We start from the raw sequence: 9,539 nt of genomic DNA on the forward strand, positions 1-9,539 counted from the left end.
CCTCTGTGTTCCTCCCTCGCTGGCATGCCGACCTTCCCCTCGTGTTGGACCCACACCGCGAGAAAAAAACAAAGCTCGGTTGTTTACCTCTCATTTTTGTATCTCGTGAACAAAGAGGGGAGAGGAGGGTGGTCGTTTCTCACCTTGTCCGCCGTGTTTCCAGTTCTGGTGGGGAGGGAGGGAGGGAAGGTGTGGAGGGTGAGCATCGCATGCACAGCAAGCGGAGGAACAGCAACCTTGAGGTCAAGAGGTCAGCATGAGCTGGACAGCTACCATCATCTCGAGACAAAAGGTCATCATGTAAATACCAACCGTCACTCACAGACCGGTGGGGGTGGGGTGGGGCAGACAACAAACAACTAAACGCACAAATGGCTTTTAGTCACGTGACGGACCATGAAGGGAGGAAGGTGAAGTACATTACAGAATGTGGGACTCCCTCACGAACAAAACAAAGAAACAAAAGTACAATGTAGATGTTTTCTGTTTGTGTGCCAAGAAGACCAGCGGGAGGTCGGCCATGATGCAGCACCGCTGATAACAACGCGAGGACTGAGCTTACCTGTGTCTTATCTCAGGTGTCACTCTCACACCTGTGTTCGCGTGGCAAGTGCCGTCTTCTCACAAAAAATTGCCGAGAGTTGGGAAATCTGTTCTCTCGTGGAGAAAAGAATGTTAGAGCCTCTCACCCTGGAAGTCCCGGCACCCGGTCTCCTCACAGTGTACAGAGTGCAGACGATGACAGGAATGTACAGGCGCAAGAACCTTCTACCTCCACCCGACCCCCTCACCTGACAGTTGTAGACCCCCCTCCTGTCACCCCTCCACTGGCGATGCCGAGGTGAGAGCATCAGTCGGAGATGTTTCACTGAGATACAAGGTGGACCACGAGTGTCGTCTGCAAGGTGTTGACAGATGGAAGGAGTAGAGGGGAGGGTTAGGCAGACCCCCCATCTACCTGCCCCCCTTCCCCTTCTACCAGCAGTGCCAGTCCGGGTGTGGCCTTGAGCTCGCACGTTCATGGAAGCCAGAAAGTTCCAGAAGTTTGATCATGATGCAGCATCCCTCCCCGTCCCCACTCCCCTCCGTGCGATGCTGGAGTCCAGGCCTCAAGGTGACTAAGGGGGAGCAGCTCGTTTGTATTTGAACATGAAGTGGTCAACGGGTGAGTACACGTGACGCGAGGCTTTGTTCTCATCACAGATGACCGACACCCTGCGTCAGTGATGAGGTCGGACATGGTCGGTCCGCTGTCCTTAGGTCAAAGGTCGTGGGTGTGAGAATGGCGCAGACCTGCCTGTGCTCTTATAGCAGTCACAGACTTCGTACTGGTTTATCAGCACTGGGCACTTGGTTTATCAGCAACCTGGGAAGCTAGTTTATCAGCGATGGGTACATGTTTATCAGGAATGGGTATAAAGTTTATCAGCGGTCTGGGTAGCTAGTTTATCAGCGATGGGTGTGTGGTTATCAACGTCGGGTAGCTTGTTTGTGCACTCATCATTGTGAGAGTCTGGGACTGGGCCTGGTACCCGCTACCTTCTACCCACGTGGCCTAGACATGTTTGGAACTAGCTCCACTCGTGTTCTGCCGACACAGTAACATATATTATATCATCTCACCGAGGACAGGGGCCTCCACCTGCTCCTCTCCCCCCCCTCTCTCTCGTCCATCTCCGTCTCTTCTATTTCTCTTTCTTTATCTAATTGTGTATGTATATATACCCTTCATCCCTCTCTTTCTTACTTGGAGGAAGAGACAATAAAACTGGTCCTCTCTTAAACAACATTAAACAGTAACCACAAGCCATTAACTGTGTTAATATGTGTGACAATAAAATCTTGTTTACAAACTACAGACATTAATTATTTTATCTTATTCAGTCAGTCAATCAGTGAACAGTCCACTTCTCCACTGCTTACAGTCCTCCTATGATGTTTTCTTCTCACTCCATCTCAACTTCGCCTTCACTCAGTCAACAGTCAGCGGAGCTGGGAACGACTGGCATCAGCCCGAAGCCTAATAATTAGTTTGAGATGACAGTAATGAGTGCTGTTTGCTGGCGACTAATTCTTCCCATTGTTGTAATTAGTAACAAGGGGGGGAGGCACGTTAATGACTGTAGAAACATGGAAGTAAATGTCACTGAGTCCATAATGAACAGGTCAGCAACCAGCAGCAACAGAAGGAACGAGTGGAGTCTACTGACCCCACAAACAACTCTTGGCTCCCAGAGTTTTGAACCTGCCAGCGAGCTGCTCTGCTGCACTTGTTTACCCTCGGGAAGGGGCAGACCTCAGCAAGTAGATTGTAAATAATATGGTTCACATGGTTGTCATGTCTACTCGTCGTTCTTAGACAAAGTCTGCAGCCGTCCACTCGATGGTGGAACTAAATTTCATCTCGCGCCATTTTGCAACCACTGGCACTTTCTCGACTACCAGCGAGAACACGACGAGAGCAGCGGCGCGCCATCGCTGATCTCGCACGTGACGAGACTTGTAGACGAGAACTCATCGTCCTCACATCGCTGTTTCACAAAGGATGACGGCATCACAAGAGAACAAATGAACACGAGGACTAGAGAGCAAACCAGGAACAGACAACCATAAAAAATAACTGTAGCAAAGTAGACAGCAAGCTTGAAAGAAAAATGAAGAAGAAGACAGATAATGACAGCTCTGTGCACAAAGGCTCGCTTATAGAACACAGATACCCAAGTAAAAACACATTGACATGGCAACAAAGACAGGTAATAAAGAATAATGAGTTTCATAAAAGCGCACAAAAACCAGATTCCTGCTGAGCAGGAGAGATGGCCTCGTGCTGCAGTCAGGAAAATGACGTGAAGGCTTGGTGTAGGATACTGGACGAAAGGTTAGAGGTTAAGAATAGTGAAGCAACGACAACACGCACGCACTCACACACACACTACTCTGTGTTGGGAGCCTGGAGGACTGGGGCAGGAGGTAGAGAGACTGTCAGTAATGAAGAGGCTGAGTCCCGGTGTTTGCTGCATCCTGTCAACACGCGGGTACAAGCCTGTCGCCAGCAACACCCGCATCACCAGCCCCTGGACCTCGGCCCTCGTCGTTAGTTCGCCTGATTAGACATCGCGCCTAGCATCGACCTCGCCCCGCCCCCAACTCCCCCATGACCCACCCTCCACGTGGGTAGCGACATCACAGCGCCATCTGCACGCAGGACCTGGCGCCATCTTGCCATTGAATGACGGGATCGTAGGAAGGAACAAGTGGCTCAGCATCCGGGACTGTTTCCGTGATGAGGGCAACATCGTGTAGTTACAATCATATTTGTCTTGTAACATCCTCAGTTCCATTACACATTGTCTTCTGCTCTACTCCAGTAGGATGTCGACAGTACTCAGATGATGATGATGATGGCGATGATTATTATTAAACGTACCCAACCTTTGATGTATATTGCTGGGGTTCCCCCTTCATCTACTCTAAACTTTTCCTCTTCTAGTCCAACTTATAAAAGTGGAAGCTGGATATCGATGTAGACAAAACCAGTTTGTGGTTGATCAGTTGTATAAGTATAAATACACGCTTCTAGAAAAGTCTACAACTGTACAGAATGGTTCAGTCGCGACTTTGCTGATGTCTACACCATCCAGACAAACAATCAGACACGACACAAGTGGGAGACATAAACAAATGGCCACGTGACTACGCCCCACACTTCCTGCCGACAGGAGGCCAGCACCTGAGGGCGGCGAGGGGAGTTCCCTGCGCATGGCAGTACCCAGGAGCCCCTAGGGAGACAAGACAAAGCAAAGGTAGTGGAAGCAGACCTCGCCGACACGCCGCCAAGTTCCTTTGATCATGGAAGTGTTGCTGACACCGGCCTCCACGCCTCAGGCTCCGCAGCTCGTGTGCGCGATGTGAGATGCCTGTCGGTGTCGGTGGCAGGTACAGGCACCTGTTCTCACCTGTTCTCACCTGTCATGCAGTCAGGGCGCGCGGTGCTGGCTGTTTACTATATTCTCTCCTTGTCGACCACATCCTTGCTGATCTCACCAGGCAGCAACCTTTCCACTTCTTTGACGGAGGATGGCGATAACATCAGCTACTCAGCTCAGTTACCTTGCTCCAGGACCTGGCTGGACTAGAAAGGGAGAGATGCACATGATAGAATATCTTTATGATGACTCCCACTCCAGCAATGGGTTGGCAGGAAAGTGATTTGTCCTAGAAGTGATTTTCCACTACAAGGAGAGAAAGAGGAGGAAGACATTCCCAGGAAAAAAAAGGAAAGTCGGGACTGCGAACAGGTGTCCCGAGACGAGATGCGAACTCAAGGGTCCATGTTGCTTGTAACAGCTCCGCCAGTCCTACAGCCTGTGTATGTGTCCAGAGTGAGGTCCAGTCTTCTTTATCTACTGAGTTTATAAGTCTTGCGAGAGAGAGACAGAACAAGTGATGAGCAGCTTTCATTCCTCTGTTTATTCAGGAACACGACAAACCGTTCCGCACCACCATCGCTGATACATCGTCAATCAGTTTCAATCAGTGACGCCAGGCAGACCCAAACGATCCCACCCCATCCTCACCACCTTCACCATCCCCATCCCCATCCCCATCCCACGTGCGGCGATTACCAACCGATCGCCTCCCCTGGCTGTAGCAAGAAAATGAGATTACTTGCCCCTTAGTTGCCGACTGATAACAGACAGGATGAAAACTACTCATCCACTTAACTACTGCCAGCCTCAAGTGAGTTTGTCTTTTGACTAGTCACGTGCTCGGCAGATGTGATGGAGACGGTAAGTGTGGGGAGGGAGGGGGACATGGAGACCAGGGGAGATAAGTCAGGGTCAGCACTCAAACATCAACAAAATGAGTCTCTCTCTGGTCTCTGAGTGTGTGTGAGAGAGAGACAGACAGAGAGAATGTATAAATGTTTACTACTGATTTTTTCTTACGTGTTTTTCGCCATCCTGAAATTGTTGCAGTAACACAATTGTAGAAGTTGACAAAAATCAATGAATATTAATCAACTTTACTTGTTTACTTCCTCACAACTGTCAGTGGGAACTGTTTCTACCACCTGAGCGAACTCGGCAACAGTCGTCTGATGCTGACTGCATCGTGGTCTGTGGGTCTGCGACAGTCACCAGCAGGTGACTGCAACAGGGCATTGTGGGTAGGGTTGTCTTCCTTGTACAGAGTTCACGTGATTCAAAGTACAGCAGCTGTAACCACACCATGACCTCTCCCACTACTGACCACACCACACGTTGTACAGCAGCTGTAACCACACCACTGACCACACCACACGTTGCTGTAGTCACTACACTGTCTGCCACTCTGGCACCTGCTGGTCTCTAAGACCCGCCATGTTTTCTGCACGTGGAAGACAGTTCCAGAATACTCGGTGAGGGGAGAGTGGGGGGGATACCTGCCAGCTGTCTCCGCTCAACATCTCAGTCTCGCTTTTGTTCCCCCGCTCCAAGGAGCTCCAACAAAAACGTTTGGGGTCATGACAATTATCTCCTGATAATTATACTAACCTAAATATATCTTGTTATGTTTGTGCTGTTATCTCCCAGCCCCTTGTCTGCCTTGTCGGTGTTGAGAATCACAATGTCGAAGTAAACAATATGACCACTGACAGCCCCTCTCCCTCTTTTCCTCTCTGTATTTCTCTCTCTCTCTCTGGGATAACACGAGGGTTTATATATAACTGAGATATCACGAGGGTTTATCTATTAGTGTGATATCACGAGGGAGCGCTGTTTACCATTTTCTACCCGTCAGTAAACAAGTTTCTAGCTCCTCCCACGGACGGCTGTTGGCGGGGTGGCCAACCTCTAAGGAGCAACCTGGGTGTCATGGGTCAAGGCCACACGAAAGTACTCACGTGGTTGTGTTTAGTCCAGTTATTCAACAGAACTTCTCCCATCCGTGGGTTTCTTTTTTTTTTTTTTTCATTTTTGTTCTTCCTCCTACGCTTTCCTCGTCCCTCTTGGTACTGACAAGGACAGTGGTGTAGAGATGATGACAATGAGAAGGTAAAGTGACACACTAGTGTGTTTATTTGTTGTTGTACACTGATGTTGTTCTGTGCTTCCTCACATGGTGCTGGAGGAGAACAGGGCATGCACACCTACCCTGGCATTGTGTCGCTCACAAGACGCTGGGTGGATGCGTGCACCCTGTACAGTGTACACAATACTGTTCATACTGTCTGCTAGGTGGGGAAGGTTTCATCATCAACCACAGACTCACAACTTGTTTATACTTTGCGCCGAACTGTGTTTAGACATGGCCTCAGGCATTGTTCTGACTCATTTTACAAACAACAGTAAACACGTGACTCAGATTACAGACTTTACACTCCGGCACACACACCTACATCTGTGCTTTCGTTGCATTTCATACAAACATATAAATACATATACACACACATCTACAGTCCATGACACTCCACTTTCATCTAAAGACAAGATCATCCGCTAAACTCCAGCACATGAGTGCCACCTCAGCCCTCCCCTCGCCACTAGTCTGGCACCGAGAGATAATTGAAGGCGAAACACTTACCTACTGCGGCCACCGAGTGGAGGAGACGCTTGGCGCCGACCCCAGGCTGTTCCGGTTCATCTGTCTTCTCGCCTGGCGTAACATCCCGTGTCGGCCTCCCCCTCCCCGTGCTGCTGCTGCTGCTACACGAGACACCCTCGGCATCCAGGCCTTGTTGTTGCCCGCACCCCGCACTCCACCCGTGTGGGATGTTGTCGGCCGCTTGTAGCTGTCAGCAAAACACAGAGTTTCACTGAGGGTAGAGGTTGGTACCCTACACACTGGTGTGCGCGTGCTGCCTCTCTCTCGCCTCCGCCAGCTGTGATGGAGCGACACCAGACGGGGGCGCCCCCCTCGGCTACTTCACTGGTGTAGGCGCCCGACACCAGCAGCAGCACCAGCAGCAGCAGCACCACAGTCGTGCAAATCACTGCGTGTGTGCGCTCTGCCACCTCCACTCACCCAGGGCCAGTGGTCTCTCCAGCAGCAGGCGGGTACTTGCACACCCCGGCAGTCGTCTGCTCTGCTTGGCGCTGACATCGGGCTTATCACGGGAGGCAACTTCCCAGACGGTTGGCGGAGAAGCAGACGGCGCTGAGATTATTTTTATTATGACTTTTTTTCAAGTTTTAATCTCGTGGAGATGTTTCAGCCCCGAGCTTGGGGCTACACCCGAGGACAGCGGAGGTCCTTTATCGCTGAATCTTCGCCTCTAAGGTTCGGATCCCACCGTGTCGCGAGCGTCAGGAAGTGTCAAAAGTTCGATCGAAGCCTGAGAGGCAGGAGGCAAAGTTTGGAGGGCACTGGCGCGGCACCATGCTTGACACAGGCGCGAGAGAATGGAGAGAATGGAGAGGTGCTCTCGGCAGACGAGGGTGGGACCAGGAGATGGTGTTTGGCCTGAGTGCTGCAAACAAGAGGCAGGGGGAGACGGGAGGGCTGCTGCAGGGCGGTGTGGCGAGCGCTCCCTGGGGGGTAGGGAGTGGAGGGGATTGTTTGCGCGTGCATGTGTTGTCGACACACACACACGTATAAGGCGGGCACACACACACACACGGATGGACCATCTGTTTCTTTCATCATTATCATCACCATCACCACACTATGACGACTTACCCACTTCCCCTGACATGACAGTAGGTAAATGTAGGCTGTAGCTTAGCAATCAAGTACAACAACATGTGTATACATTACCTTACAGGGATGTCAGCTTGTATATGTGATGATTTCACCTAGTATATATTACAACGATGTCAGCTTCTTTATTTTACAATGTCTCCTCGCCAAACCAATTCTCTCCCCACACAGACAAACATTACCCAGCAGACAACATTCCTGTCGCTCTGTCCGTGGTGTTCATTGGGGTGGCAGGTCGGTCTTCTGTCGGATGACATTCATAGACTGAGATGTCGGTGAGACAGAGGTACAGCTGGGAGAGTCACGTGACTAGGGCACAATAATAATGAGAAACGTGGATCACATCGTCAGGAAGATGTCCAGACGATCACAAAGCAGCAATGGCAGCAAAATGTTGAAGCACACAGCTGTGTGGTACAAATGTAAAGTCTACTGCAGGGACGACTTGTAAAAATGAAGAAACTCTGATGACCCTCGCTAGAGGAGACTAACAGCGATGAGAGTGTTGACATCAAAGAAAACATAAAAAAGCCACAGGCAGCTAAACAAATAAACCAACAAGCGATTCACATTGGCAGAGGTGTGCAGGGCAAGTTATCTCCGACAAACACACCTGACACAGTTCACAGCAACAAGCGAGACAATGAACATCTGTTCCACAGGAAGTTGACCGACAGGTGATGATGGCGACTGCACTTGTAACATCGTCACCGTCACTTAACATCGTCACCCTGTCACTGGTGTGGATACACAGCTGTTTATACTTATAGTCATTGCGGAACAAACACCAGACTTGCAGGTCGACCACAGCATCCACCGACACTCAGACCACAGAAGACTCGGCAAGACTTGCAGGACGGAGCGTGGGTGGGCTGCGGTGTTAACCTTTCAACTGCTGGCGGTCAGTGGCCCCCGTCACACCCCTTTCCCCACTGAGGCTGGCTTTTATTACTTTCACCCCAAGAACAATCCTCCCACTTCACCCACCCCACTCCAGCCCTTCAGCTGCGGACACACTCGGCGCTGTCTGCGGGTGTAAAAACCGGGTACAGGCGGGGGACGGGTGTACAACATGACCTACTTCCCCCCTCTGCCACCTCTGAGCCACCGAGGCTGACAGTCGTAGCAAAGTGAATGAGGGAAGGACTCACCGCAGCAGATAAGTGAGCAGACAATAGTTACTGCAATGTGTACACATCAGAGTTATATATTGTGCTATTGCATGTGTAAATAGCGATGATGCTCATGTATTACACAGTAACTACAATAGTGTGCGTACACAGTAATTATTATATAATTATATTATATAAATATTATGTTTTATAGCAATCATAGAGTTTATACAAGTTCAGGAAGATGTGTTTTGTGTGCCACTGCATGTGGTGGGACACTAGCGCTGCAGTCGTAGGTGTTGTTGCTGTCTGTCCCGCGATGTTGTGTTTTCGTGCTGTCTAAGCTGTTGGTGGTTTCTAAGAGAAAGGACGAACACCTGAGACTGATTTTTCTCCCTCTGCTCCATCATAGGACACCCGGCGCCGAGCTGCCCGAGATAACCTGCTGGGTGCTGCACGTGACAACCATCCTGCGACATCCCCACCACACAACCCCGCCCCTACTTCATGCACCACCACCCTGTCCTCACACCCTTCCCGCAGTCCTCCCCCCCACTCTCGGCATCATGCACATCCGGGCGCCGAGCGCTGATCAAAGGAGGAGTTAGCGAGAGTTAGCCAGAGTTAGCTCCCTTTCACTGCTTGTGACCAGTGACTCAGCACGAGGCCACTTCCAGGACCTTGACCTGCTTATCCACCCACAGCCCCAGGATGACATGCCTGTCATCGATGATGTCCCAGTTA

At 50.5% G+C, this 9,539-nt stretch overlaps 1 protein-coding gene across 1 annotated transcript in view; it reads right to left on the reverse strand.

Annotated features, from left to right (window-relative positions):
* LOC112574476 (heparan sulfate glucosamine 3-O-sulfotransferase 5-like) overlaps window positions 1-7,729 on the reverse strand; it is a 30,584-nt gene extending 22,855 nt beyond the window's left edge. Inside the window, exon 1 of the mRNA XM_025255576.1 lies at window positions 6,568-7,729. The gene's annotated coding sequence lies outside the window, so the exon portion shown is untranslated. The remainder of the gene's footprint in view (window positions 1-6,567) is intronic.
* Window positions 7,730-9,539: the final 1,810 nt, after the last annotated feature.

The sequence above is a fragment of the Pomacea canaliculata genome, linkage group LG10 (genome assembly GCF_003073045.1).
Source record: "Pomacea canaliculata isolate SZHN2017 linkage group LG10, ASM307304v1, whole genome shotgun sequence".
In the NCBI taxonomy this organism is placed as follows: Eukaryota; Metazoa; Mollusca; class Gastropoda; order Architaenioglossa; family Ampullariidae; genus Pomacea; species Pomacea canaliculata.